Source organism: Chinchilla lanigera, unplaced genomic scaffold, assembly GCF_000276665.1.
Source record: "Chinchilla lanigera isolate Chin_1 unplaced genomic scaffold, ChiLan1.0 scaffold00061, whole genome shotgun sequence".
Classification (NCBI taxonomy): Eukaryota; Metazoa; Chordata; class Mammalia; order Rodentia; family Chinchillidae; genus Chinchilla; species Chinchilla lanigera.
This window is the reverse complement of record NW_004955462.1, coordinates 4,007,987-4,022,145: the sequence shown is the minus strand read 5'-3', so window position 1 is coordinate 4,022,145 and position 14,159 is coordinate 4,007,987. Positions and strand designations below refer to the sequence as shown.

General features: G+C 40.5%; 1 long non-coding RNA gene across 1 annotated transcript; it reads left to right on the top strand.

Annotated features, from left to right (window-relative positions):
- The first annotated feature begins 11,011 nt into the window (after positions 1–11,011).
- LOC102024098 lies at positions 11,012–13,977 on the top strand. The gene is made up of 4 exons (XR_263093.1): positions 11,012–11,119; positions 13,250–13,293; positions 13,594–13,647; positions 13,924–13,977. It is a non-coding gene; the product is annotated as an uncharacterized LOC102024098 (long non-coding RNA).
- Positions 13,978–14,159: the final 182 nt, after the last annotated feature.

Genomic DNA, 14,159 nt, shown 5'->3' with positions numbered 1-14,159 from the left:
TGGCACGGGCAGCAGCATTCACCATTTTCTTATTATAACTTGTGAAGATACAAAAAGATTTTCAGAAAAGCTTCAGAAGGTGGCAAGAATGATGAGATAAGTGTGCTCAAAGTGAAGGGGAATATTTTGAGGGGAATTAATGGTAATGTGTCTTTTATTGTAATAAATTTATTAATTGAAGTATTTACCATATTTTTCATCACACTTTGTACAAACAAAAATGTAGAACTATTTCATCACAGCACAAGGTAAGGGCATAAAAAAGTCAAATAAAATAGTAACTAAAATGATAAAAGTTTAAATATATGTTTAATCTTGGTTAGTATAATGAATTAAACTCATACATTGAAAAGAGAGAGATCATTTGATTGGATATCATAATAAAAATCAGAATATATGTTGGTTAAAAGAGGCAATTTGTTTTTTTTGTTTGTTTGTTTGTTTGTTTTTTTTTTTTTTGGTTTTTCTCCGGTACCGGGAACCAAACTCACGACCTTGTGCTTGCCAGGAAGGCGCTTTTGCCGCTGAGCTAAATCCCCAGCCCCAAAAGAGGCAATTTGAACACAGAGCAATTGAAGATTGAAAATGTTTATCCAAAGAGGTTTAGTTTGGTAATGTTAATCAGAGATATGATAGTTCAAGACAGAAACATAGAGGTAAAAACATGACTGCATATTATTTTAAAAAGCAAAGGATTTAGAACAATATAAATCTCTAAACACCTAATGAAAGAGACTTAAAGGTAAAAATCAAAGACTGATGGAAATAATTGTTCCCCTGGGAATTCAGAAAGAACAGCTTGGTGTTGGGGTGTGGAGAAAATGGAGTCAATTCGTGTCCTGGAGCAAGACAGGGGTGTACTGAGCGTAGAGTTGGGGATGACCAGTCTGATGACCCAGCAGGATCAGCAGGAGTGAGGGAGCATGGGTGCAGTGGTTCCCATCTAGGAGACCAGTGTGATCTCCAAGGAGAAGATGATGAGACCCTGACCCAATATGGCAAAGGAATAAAAAAAGCCATAGCAGCCTGGGTATCTTGGACAAGGAAGGAGAAAAACGCAAAGTTTTGAGCAACTGAAGACTGGTGGGTACACCTGGGCCAGGGAAGATGGGAGGGTGAGACAGTAAGCTGAGTTAGGGCAGGTAGATATTCTGAAGTTTTGATTTTACATAGGGAACATATCCATGCGATCATTGTGCTGCTATTTCTGTGGTGAGAATTTCAGAAATCGTATCTGGTTGTTGCTTTGCCATGTTTCATCTCTAGGGTGTTCTCCAGCACTCTAGAGAGACACTCATATCCACCCTTGCTTAAAGATTTGTGCAAAGATTGGTCAGGGAAGAAAGGGAGGAATTTCCACAGCCCATGGCATTTACCCAGAACATTCTAGCATCTGTGAGGATGAAGCTAGGCAGAGAGCTCAAGCACTTTCTTGCTCATTACCTGGAGAAAGATGCTTCTCTAGCTTTTGGTTTATGGTTACTTTGCTTCCCCATTGTAATGTTATTAAAATTTTATCTTGGACATTTTTCTCATCTCTCTTTACTATCTTTTTGTTTATGTATTCATTTGAGAAGTGATAGTTTGGATGGATGAACACTACTATTCTCCTAAAAGTCCAGTCGTGCTATTGGGGTTGTATACTTCTGTGCGGCCTCCTACAAATCTGAGAGATGTGTGTGCTCAGGACAGATGGGTGCTTTCCATAAGGAACAAGAATGGGGAAGAGAAGCTCCTACAACCACCTCAGTGACATGTCAGGTTAGATCAGAGAAGGTTGCAAAATAGCCAAAGGAAGCAGGTAGGGTAAAGAATGTTCTGGAAAAGTACTGACACCAGCAAAATGGGAGACACTGTTAGGATAAAGATAATCCCTTAAAAGCCAGGAAAAGATATGCCAGAGACCTCATGAAGGCCTCTACTGCTTAAAGGAAAAAGAAGGAGGAAGGGGACCTAACAAGGTTGGGAAAACATTTGGTTTAAAAAACTTGCAGTGTCTGGAGTGAGTGGGATTGACAATTAATCCCTCTAAGCTTCCTCCCAGGAGAAACTAACTGGCTGAAGGAAAAGCAGATCTGTGAAGGATCAAGGAGAAAGAAGAAGCCAGATCACATGGCAGCTAGAAGCTGATTCATCATGAGAATGAGTCCGAAAGAAGTTGGTGACTGCCCACAGGGGCCCATCAGTCGTGGGAACTTTCAATATTAAAACTCAGGCCGTGACTCAGACACATTTCAGTTGTGATTCAGATTCCACAGTTGAGAGTTGAGAGAGTAAACATTAGAAATGGAGCCGTTTCTGGTTTATTCTGAGGGTAGGATGAGGGTTGAGTCGGCAGCAGTGTGGACAAGCAGGCCAAGGAGAAGAGCAGTCAGTGTGTCCGAGCAATCACCCAGACTAGAGTTGACACAGTTGGACAGACAGAAGGAAACCTTTGCTGCAGATTACTGAATAGATGTGGGAATGAAATTTGGAGTGTGCATGACAAAGGGAAGCTGGAATATCTTTTTGTTCTGGAATCATTTTGAAGGAAGGAGGGAAGAATAGCGGCAGATACATTGCATAACTTCTCGCCAATGCCACGTGCAGTTAGGGAACATTTTGTTATTAATTTTCTCTGATTCACATGCTTCAGATGTGGTTCCCAGTAAGGAAGTGGTGCCTCATGACCCAGATGGCAGGGAAAGCTGGATTCACTTGTGTTGTGCAGAGTCGAGGGAACAGGCATATGAGATGGAGCTAGAGACAGGAGGAAGGGCTAGAGGACATCCTTCTGAGGTGTAACTGCTACCTTAGGATTGTTGCATTCTAAAACAGTGTACATCTGTTAATGATTATAAAGATGCATTAATGCACGCATAACTTTTAGATAGTTAAGCAATAATTAGGGAACTTTAACCATGTTTTATCATCTGATAAATAACAAAATGCACTTCAGTGACTCAGGAAATGATAGTTCACCAGTAGTCCTAGTTCCCAGGAGCCATACAAGTCTCAGACAATCCACCCCAGGAGCTAACTCCAATCCCTGCAGCATAGGAGATGTGGATCTCCATGGTCCAGGCAGGATCCATGAGGAGATGTGTAACAAATCCTGCAATATCCATCCAGCCACCTAACAAGACAAAGTGGGAAGAGGACCAGCATTACACTTAAAGTCTTTCTTGATGCCTAAGGGACAGAAAAAATTGCCAACTGTGTATGTATAGAAATGACTAAATTGGGACTTGAGGAACAGACACTATTTTAACCTGTCAGTCAGAAGCTGAGGGTGACACAGGAGAAATACCTGTATGTATGGAAAATATAGTATCAGCAAACTCTTAATACCAAAGAATATGGCTAGAAACAGAATCATAGAGAATGAATGATATGTAGTATTAAAGGCTGATAGAAAATATGCTATATATTTGAGGACCTCATTGTTGAGCATTAAAAAGTTCAAAGTCCTAAGAATCTTTGGAAACAGAGTAAAGCATACTTTTAATTTATAGTGAGCACACCTCAGCAAGCTCACCTCAGCTTCTAATGGAAGCATTAGAATTTTTTTTTTTAAACTATGAATGGGGGTTGAACAGAGTTTTAAAAGCATTCCTGGGTCAGGATTGAGTGCCAGCTCAATTTCTCACATTAAACAAAGGCTCATGAGTTAACACAGGACGGAGGTAAAACCTTTATCATCCAAACGAAGGTATGTGGCATCATAATGTCCAGGGATGGAAGGAATGAGTTGATTTTAGGGGCAAATGAAGGTGCACATTAAGTGTTACCTGGTACAAGGAAAAATGTGATGGATTCTGCTTATAGTAAATTAGTACCTAGGAGATGCTTGTAAAAAGAGGAGATGAAGCAAATCTCATGGAAAAACTAGAAGAAAATATCAATGTAAGTGTCACACAGGCAGCCAATATGCCCTTTCTGGGGAGAGCTGTTGATTTTGTACCTTATGGTTAATGAAACTCCTTGGCCATTTTTGTTTAGAGTCACAACTTTGAAACTTTGTCTCTGGCACATGCGTGCATGCACACACACACACACACGCGTGCACACACACACACATAGCGGTGATGCTACAGAATAAAATAAGTAATTGTCTTTATTAGACTTTTCAGTGCTGAAGGCTACATTTAATTTTGAATAACCATAAACAGTGACCCGTACAATGAGGTCAATTTTGTTTAAGCTCAAAGGCAAGTGAAACATGAGAACAATGTAAGATTCTAAAATAAGGCAGTGGCAATAAAGAATATGAGCTGTAGAAAGCAATTCAGCGTGTAGCAGTGGTGGCTTTCAGAATGACACACAGGAGACCCCCACCATACAGTATAAGAAAGCAGGCTAGCAGATGGCTTAGTCAGCTCAGCAGCAACAGTGGGACAGAGTTGAGCTCCTGAGTAAGTACTTTCAATAATTAACGAATATTTTTTGTCCACATGGAAATCTCTTACTTATTATATCAGCTTCAAAGCGAACACACTACTTGCTATGAAGAAACATTCATTCTGATGAGGGAGAGGTGACAGATAGTAGAAACGTGTACAGATTCATATTGTGAGTGGAGGGCCAGAATGGCTCGCATACTGAGTTTGACTAACAGAAAAGCACTTGATAGAAAAAGCCGTCTCTCTTCTAACCTCCCACATTATTTGATATGGGTTGCTATTAAAGCTTGTTCCTAAGAGAAAAAAAAGGGATGAATGCATAGATTTGTATGATTCATATAAATACATGAAATTTTATGTTTAATAAGTGGTCATTGGCATAACAAGTGGGTGAATGGAAAATTTGCTAAAATATGTGGGTCCAAATCCTTTGCATCCCATAGGTAAGTCAATTGGCAAAGGATTGCTTAGGGAAAGATAAGGAGCACATTGAAAGTCAGTACAAGATGCAGGGGTTAAACGGGAGAAGAGACATAGCCATCCTGATTATGCACCCCTAGATAACTCATTAAGGATCAGAGAAGAGGACAGAGGGCTCTGGGACATATATGCATATATATGTAAGTATAGGTGTATAACATGAATTCAATAAGACCCAGTATGTACAAGTTTTAGAAGAGAAATGGGAATGGAAAGGAAATACTGTAGGAGAGCAACCCATTGGATTGCAGGGAGATTAGACATAATTAGGAAAGGGCATTCATTGCCCAAAGCTATTGATACCAGCAGTTTCAGAGCTTTGGGTCCAGTTAGCATCCAGGAAAGAGGATCCCGTGCTCCTAGTTGTGCAGTGCTCTCCAGACTCTACGCCTGCAATGGTGCTGGAGAGCATATCTCCATCCACAATCAACCTTGGCATATTTCATTTACACCACATGGAGAAATAAAATGTATTTCTAATTGGCTTTCTAATAAGTACTAATTAGTTCAGGCCTTTGTGATCCATAAAGAGATAAAGAGTGAGCTTACATCTTTTCATCAAAGTGCTAAAGCCACAGCTGGCAAAGCATCATGCTGTTTTCCCTGCCTATCTTGGGAAGAAATTGAAATTACCTCAGTGAAAAATCTCATTTAGATTTTGCTAATATGTATTAAAATCTGAGAGGTAAAACAGTGCAAGCAACTGTGACAGGGTTCCCAGGAGTGGTCTGAGGGAGACCAGCTTGGGGCACCTTTAGAACAATAGCTAACTCTACCAGGGAGCAGCACTTAGAAGAGTATCTTGTGGAGGTTGAAAGCATCAGCCATTTCCTTGCCTTATGTGAGGGCTCTGAATGATACCTAAGAACTCGGGGGAAAGTCAACAGCACTATTGTTTGGAACTGGATTCTCTCATGAAGTCCCCAGCTCCAAGCTATGAGGAGGTGGAAACTCTGAGAGGAGGGGCCTCATGGGAGGTCTTCCAGTCATTGGACATGTGCCCTTGAAGGGAACAATGGGAAGTCAGCCACTTTCTCTTCTTTTTTTCACTCCTTAGCTGCAAGGAAAATGGCTTTGCCCTACCACGAGCTCCTGCCATGATATGCTGCCTTGCCAAAAGGCAACTGAGCCAAGAGACCAGGGACTGAAACAGCTGAAGCCACGAGCCAAAATAAATCTTTCCTCCTTATAAACTGATCATCTCAATTATTTTTATGGTAATGGAAAGCTAACACAGCATCATCAGCGTCATGTGACTGCTATGAACAAACGGAGGGAATATGTCTTTTCACAGCAGTAGGATCCAAAAGGGTATTCCAGTTGAAGTGTGAGTGCAGATGCCACAGAAGAGCCATCCAGGGCCAAGGCAAGGAATTCAGAAAGCAGGCAGCAGGGCCCACTGTGCTGTGCTTATATTAGGCACTCACCCAACTTCATCAGCGTTAGAGAAATCAGTCCCATAATCTCAAGTACCTTCTTCATTAAAATAGCACAGAGACATTTTCACAGTTTTCAGTGCATGAAAACTCCCTGGGAAGCAGCTGAGACAGATTTCTCTTGCTTCTGCTTTACCTGGGTCTTAGGAAATGTTCCATGTTATCCCCACAACAGTTTCCAAAACAGCACTTCCTCAAGGCTATTCTAGGGCTGCTCCGCTTCCCATTTCCTGTCCAAGGTCAGGAAGTATTCTTAAAGAAACAGCAAGAATCCTGACACAGCATGTTGTGATTCAAAGCAACAAGTGTTTAGAAATGGTTTGCTCTGCAGAAATAAAATACATCACAGTCTTGTTATTTGTAAGCAGACTTCCGGAGGAAGGTATGGTACATAGGATATGTATAATGTAGTGCTTAAGCTTCACGTTGAATATGTTAAAGTGGAGGGGTTCTCTAAGTTAAAGGATGGTATAATCCTGTCTGTGCCAGCCAGTGGCTAAGGGTGGGTATGGAACTCAGGAGTGGCAAAGACGAGATAAAATGGAAGGTCACACATATATTGTAAAATACTTTTACAAAAAGGGAGGGTCATATAAATATTGTGAAAAACTGGTGTTTATATTGAAAAATAAAAAATCATTCTGGAAACCCAAAAGAAAAAATAACCACATGAGTAGATTCTATTTGGGGCTGGAAGTGTGAGGAGGTTGAGACAAGAAAATATTTTGATACTAAAATTTAAGAGCCCTCAGAATGAAAAGAGCCAAGCAGGAGAGTGAAGAGGGTGGGAAGAAGAAGTCCTACACAGGTTCAGCCGGAAATTATTTCAGCCTCGACCAGAGATGCAGTGGAAGTGAGAAAGAAAACTCTCAGTTTGTCCAATTTCTGCTCAGGAAGTGGAGTGAGGGTCCCAGGGGAATGAGTGAGGCCAGAGAAGGAAATGGAAGAATAATAGATGATTGCCAAGCCCTTGAGTTTGGGAAGTGGGGAGGTGTTATTGACAGTCAAGAAGGGAAAGAAGGTGTCTTAAAAAGGAAACAAACAGGGTTCATTTTTAGGTTGGTTATTTGATGTATGAGGCGAAACACTTAAAAAGTCAAGACTTGGGGGAGGATGTGTCTAGGAAAGAAAAGGCCAAGGGGAGAGCTACCCACAGGGATGACTCCATTCACTTCACAAGTGCATAAAAAATGTCTGCAGGGCCAGGTTTAGCAGGAGGTGAAAACCCAGAGAACAGGAACACAGTTGGTTGAGAGCTATTAGATGGCAGCTCGTCCAGATTCCATACATCTGCTTCTGTGTGCCTTTCAGTGCATTCAGCTGGCTCATGAACATTGTCGAATCTGCTTTTGTCAGACTGGAAGAATAAATCTTTGGTGACTAAGGCAAGAAAGGATGAGGAAGCCAAATGAAAATTTGTGGATAAAGCAAGGGTAAATGTCGTAATTTCATTTATCAATGGGAGTGAAACTTTATAAATAACCAGAAGGAAGGCAGAGAAGATTTTGACAGGACAAACACAGGCTTAGTTTTGAAAATACAAAAAAAAAAAAAAAAAAAAAAAAAAATGGCAAAAGCAGAGGAGCAGAGGACAAGAGGAGGTTAAATAGACAAGCGAGCTGGATGCGCGTGGGGGAGGTGCTAGGGGTTCAAGGCAAATGTCTGGCATGATACCCTAAGGGAGAGGGCCTCCTGTCCTTCACTTCAAGAAACACAAGCAACCTCTACCACATCCTCACCACCAGCCACACACAGAACCAGCACATGAAGAATCCACAGAGAAGGGGAGTTGTTTGACTTTGATTCATGCACCAGGGTTAGAGAACAAGCAGAGACTTGATAAATGGGGTGATCAACAACTTAGAGGGGAATGTAAACTATTGCTGAAACAGTATCCAGAATTTTTGTGATTTAAGAAAAGAACCATTTGGGACTCATAGTGAGAGCTTGGGGAATCTGGACTCTCAATAGATTTTCTGATCCTCAAAGAGTGGGATTTGACAAACACCAAGAGATGCTAATCTATTTACCTCCATTAGATTCCTTTTTCACACTCTCACACATGCATGCAAAAATATGAGGAGCGGCTTACCTGTAGGTGGTGATCTGTTTGTGACTGTGGTTTTTTTGTTTTGTTTGTTTTGTTTTTTGAGACAGGGTCTTGCTATGTAGTTCAGGCTGGCCTCAAACTCACAATGATCAGAGTGCTGGAATCACAGGTGTGGCCACCATGCCCTGCCCTGTTTTCCTTTTCTTTTCTTTTCTTTTTGTTTAAGGGGTGATTTATTGAAGAGCATTGGTGATTTTATATTATTTAACATTTCAATTCATTTTATAAGAAAAAAACCTTTATTTTTAAGTCAGGTAACTTTGAAGAAAGCCAGAGAACTGAAAATTAAGCCAAATGAAAGGATAAGCCCTCTTAATGCCTAAATATTTAAGCAGTTAATCCTTTAAAAATCTTTTTTAACATAGTTCCATGAAATGTGTGGCATTTTTGCCAGGAAGTAGGAACTTAAGACATCATGACTTCAAAATACAACTGTGGCCATTTGTTTAGAATGACTTCCTTCCCCCACAGTAGGTGTCATAGGTCGGAGGTAAAGACAAACATTCAGTAGAGACTTGGTGGGTAGAGTAGATTGCAAACTCAGCTGAAATATATAGGTCCATACTCTATAGAGAGAAAAGATCCAGAGATTATTAGAAAATCTCATGGTAGCTCTATGTTTTGGGTGGGAATGAATCATTCACTGAAGCTCATCTCCATGACAAAATCCTATTTGGGGAGGTTTCCGTATGTGACCTCTTTGGGCACACATACCTTCTGGCTTTCTGAGCCAGACTTAATTTCAAACGTATTATCAAGATATCCCACAAACCATTGCAATGTTCCAACAAGTTCAGCATTTTTGACTTGTGAACTGCACAACTCACATTGCTCTGGGAATTTGGAAGCAACACCCAAGCTCTCTGTGCATTGTGTGTTTGAAATTTAGTCTGGAGAATGTGGCAGCTGGATTTACACACATGCCTGTCGGAGCTCTGCCTTAGCCTGGCTCCCATACTGGCTTCCTGTGGAAACAGAGCAGAGCTAGACAGGGCCCCACACAATTAATTGCAGTGCTGCAGTCAGAGATGCAAGACATTCCTCTGTTGGTAGGGTGCAGAGAGGTTGCCACTTGGGGCTATGAGCGTTATGCCTTTGAAGAGGTACACAACTCAGAGGAGTTGGCTCCTAAAGGCAAAAACGGGGACTAACCTTCTTTTACTGTCCACATTTCACTTCCTTTTTTTTTTTTTTTTTTTTGAGGCAGGTCTTACTTTGTATTTGAGGCTGATTGTGTACCCCAGGCAGGCCATGAAATTGTGGCAGTCCTCCTACCTCAGCCTCCTGAGTGCTGGGATTACAAGCATGCATCCTCATGTCTGCTTGCATGTACCTTTTCTTTACTGTTGTTTAGGTAGGAATATCTGAATAATTTCATCATTTATACAGAAATTTGATGTCATGTGGTAGTGTTTTGTTTTGCTTTTGGGGTTTTTTTTTTGTTTTTTCTTGTTTTTTTCTTTTGGGTTTTTGATTTTGTTTTGGTGCTGGAAATTCGGTGCAGGGTCTTGCACACAGGAAACACGTGCTTTGCCCTGAGCTGCACCTGCTGTGGTAGTGTTTTCAGTGTTCACAGCTACCATACAGTCATCCTTCATTGTGTCTCTGGCCTTTCCCCCTTAAATAAGGCAGTTAAACGAGTAGTTACTTAAGTTGCAAAATGAAGTACCGTTTCATAAATGGTTGGAATCATTAACATTAATTCATAATCGCTTGGGCTATTACACCTAAGTTTCTTGCAGTATTTTAACTTAATTTAACATTGTTTTAGTATAGATCCTTTAGTGTCGATAACCGTTTTATTTTGTTTTGTTTTGGGTTTTTTGAGACAGGGTCTCACTGTGTAGCCCAGGCTTACCCTGAACTCAGAGGTCCTCCAGCCTCAGCCTCCTTGAGTATTGGGATTATAGGCATGTGCCTCACCTGGCAAGGGGCTTTTAATTAAAAAATCATGTCTTCCTGAAAAATAGTTACTAAACATAAGGTTTGTGTAGCCAAGCAGCTATCTTGTAGAAGAAATTAATTCTGATAATTTATTGGTTTATTTGAAAAATTTTTTGTTTTGTTTGTGAGCCTTTGAGGTGCTGGGATCTAGCTGCTCCAGGGGCTGTACATGTGGGGCAAGTGCTCTACAAATAGGCTGCACCCAGCCCTGGAGGATTGTTTTGGGTTAACATAGCCCCTCATTTCTAGAGTATCTTAAGCTTTCAAGAAGGCAGAATAAAAACATGTTTTAAAAATCTAATATTTGAAGCACCAAATAAAAATAAGAATTGTTTTAGTCTATGATAGACTTGAAGTATCTTTAATGTGTCCTCTGCCTATAGAGATAGAAAGGCACATGTTTTTTTAAAGAGAGAAAAATATTTTTGCTTTTATTATTGGTTGTTTAAAAAAGGTCTTATTGTGTAGCTTTAATATGTATTTGTTTTTGTGGGAAAGCACAAAAATAAGCATTTAAAAGTGTAGCCAGTGTGATGAAAACAGAATCACACACACAAAAAAATACAGCAAGTACTGTAAGGACAGTTATGGGTGAAAGGGGCTGATGTAGATAAATTTACATGACCTGTTAACAAGTTTGATTGATGATATTCAAACACTTTTCTTTTTCTGTTTGTGAGCAAAGGTTCCCCCTCGGGCAGAAGAAATCACCATTCCAGCTGATGTCACCCCTGAGAGAGTCCCAACACACATTGTGGATTACTCAGGTAATGGGTGAGGTCTGTAGGAGAAGCCCTAGGTTAATTTAAGTCATGAAAACAGATTTTCTGTTTTTTATTGTGTTTTGTTTTGAGACAGGGTATTGCTATGTGTTCTGGGCTGGTCTTGAACTCACTATGTAGCACAGGCTGGTCTTGAACTCAGGGCATTCCTGTCTCAGCCTCCCAAGCACTAGAATTACAGGAGTGTGCTGCCAGCACCTGGGTTTTCTTCGTTTGTTTGTTTTTTGTCTTCTTGAGACAGGGTCTCGCTATGCAGTTCAGGCTGGCCTTGAGCTCACTTTGTAGCCCAAGCTGGTCTCGGACTCGCAACGATCCTCCTGCCTCAGCCTCCCAAGTGCTGGGATTGTAGGCCTGCACCACCATGCCTGGCTAGCATCTGGATTTTGAAAACAGATTCTTACTAAACTTTTGAAAATGTTCAGAGAGTGTACGCCATTCCCATCACCACAGCCAGAAAGTCAGATGGACAAAGAATTGGCTAGTGGTGAATGCTTTTTGAAGGCAAATAGAAAATGGGAGCAATAAAGGCTAAACAAGCAGAAGCTCTCAGCAAAAGACAAGAGGAAGAAAATGAAGCATTTATTCCACCGAAACAAAAGCCAGTTGCAAAACCTAAGGAAGCTTCCGCTGCAATTAAAAATTGACATGGCCACCGTTAAGGAGAAGTCAGGAGAGCAGAGAAGAAACTTGGGCTCTCACAGCTGAGGAGGTTAAGTTTCAGCTGGAAGCAGGTACAAAGAGAAAGAAGAAAAAGTAACGTGAGGGAACAAAACTTGAACTACTTGTGAATCTGTCTCCTTTTGGGAAGGATTTTGTGAGGGATTTTGAGAGACCAGGGCATTAGTTGCCCTATAGTACTCTGATCACCTTTTTTTTGAGTTTTATTTGTTCATGAAACAGTACTTTTTATAAATATAAATTGTTCTGTTTTTCATGTGTTGTTCTGAGAAATTTTGTGCTACAAAGTAGTATACATGTCATGTATATTATATAACCACTTCCAGGAAGGTTTTACTGACATAGGATTTTAAGAGTAACTTTTTCCCTTTGAATTTTTATATAGATGTGAATATAATTACGCATTAAATTCAAAGAATGTCTGAAGCCGTTGGTTAGTCTTTTTCTCTTTCTTTCTTTTTTTTTGGTCTTTTTGAGACAGGGTCTCGCTATGCAGTTCAGGCTGGCCTTGAGCTCACTTTGTAGCCAGGCTGGTCTCGAACTTGCAGCAATCCTCCTGCCTCAGCCTCCCAAGTGCTAGGATTGCAGGCGTGCTCCACCACGCCCGGCTCTGAAGTTTTAATTTTCTGTGTTTTCGAGGGTCAATAAAATTTTCAGTTTTTTAAGAATAACTACTGGAGAATTAACTATTATGTATGTGGTTTACCTTGTATGTCTGTTGGACAGTACTGTTCTAGAAGCTGAGGAAGACCAAATCTCTTCTGCCTCAATAAGTCTTATAGGGGCTGGGGATTTAGCTCAGCGGCACAGTGCCTGCCTGGCAAGCGTAAGGTCGTGAGTTTGATTTCTGATACTGGGAAAAAACCCAAAACAAACAAACAAACAAAAATAAGTCTTATAACTAGCCTTAGATGTAAAGCCTTAATCTGTTAATTACTGAAGATGTGGGAAGGTATTGAAGGTATGACCAGTTTACATGTGGGAAGTAATAGGCCGACTGGGGGGAAGGCAACAAGTAAGCCAAGGTGATCTCAGTATCTCAGCATCTCATTTGGCCTTTGACTTTGTGTGTAGGGACTCTGTCTGAACTGCTGACTCTGAAGCACTCAGTCTTCCAGCTGGGGTTGCTGGTCTTTCTTGCCTGACCTTCCTCAACTCTGGACCAGATGCGGGCCTAGATTTATCACACACTGGCCCTGCCCTCCTGTGTCTGAGCTATCCTCTTGTAGTCTGGTCTTGCATGGCTAGCCAGTTTCCTTGGCATAGTTCACCTGGCTCTTCCCTGGCTTGCCCGTCTTTCCACCTAGCCTGATGCTAACCTCCAGGTCATTTTGAGGGATGTTAGGTGGGCGTGGTGTCGATACTTAACTTGACTGTGAAAGCACTTACTTATGACAGTGCTTAAAATACGAACTGCTGAATTTTTGTCATTTGTAGAAGCCGAACAGAGTGATGAGCAACTTCATCAAGAAATATCACAGGTGAGTTAAAAAAAATAGTTGCGGAGAGGTTTGTTTTGGTGGAAAAATAGTGATGATTTTTCTGTTTTTCTTTTCATTTTCTCACCAAGAATTTTAATTCTTTATTGTAACTGCTGATTTTGTGTGTGTATTTTTGCTGTAAGTTGTAATGTCTTAGGAATATTTTTCTGTTACAAAGCAAGCTTTTTTTTTCTCCAGATTTATTTTTCCTTTGGCCTTAATATATTAGCTAGTTGGTAAATAAATATTACTGTTTATAATTTGTTTTAAATGGCACTAATTTGTTAATTTTTCTTTTAGGCTAATGTCATCTGCATAGTTTATGCTGTTAATAATAAACATTCTATTGATAAGGTATGAATGCATGACTATATCTAGTTAGTTTATTTCATAGTTAAGTGTTTTTTGTTGTTTTGTTTTGTTTTGTTTTCGGTATTGGGGATCGAACTCACGACCTTGCGCTTGCCAGGCAGGCGCTTACGCCACTGAGCTACGTCTCCCAGCCCTCATAGTTAAGTTTTAATGGGGCACTTTCAAAATTGATTTTCAGTTTTGAATTTTAAAGATCTAAGGGATAGTGTTTTTCAAAGAAGATCTACATCATGGCTTAACTCATTAATTTCATCGTAGGTAACAAGTCGATGGATTCCTCTTATAAATGAAAGAACAGACAAAGACAGCAGGTATTTTTTTCTATTTCCAACTTTGTATTAAAACATTTCAGATTTACAGACAAGGTGCAAGAAGTAGCAATGAACATCTGTAAAGTCCTTTCTTAGATCCACCAGTTGTTAACCCTGGGCCACATTTGCTCTGTCTGTAGGTTTGTCTCTATCCACTCACCTACACACACACACACACACACA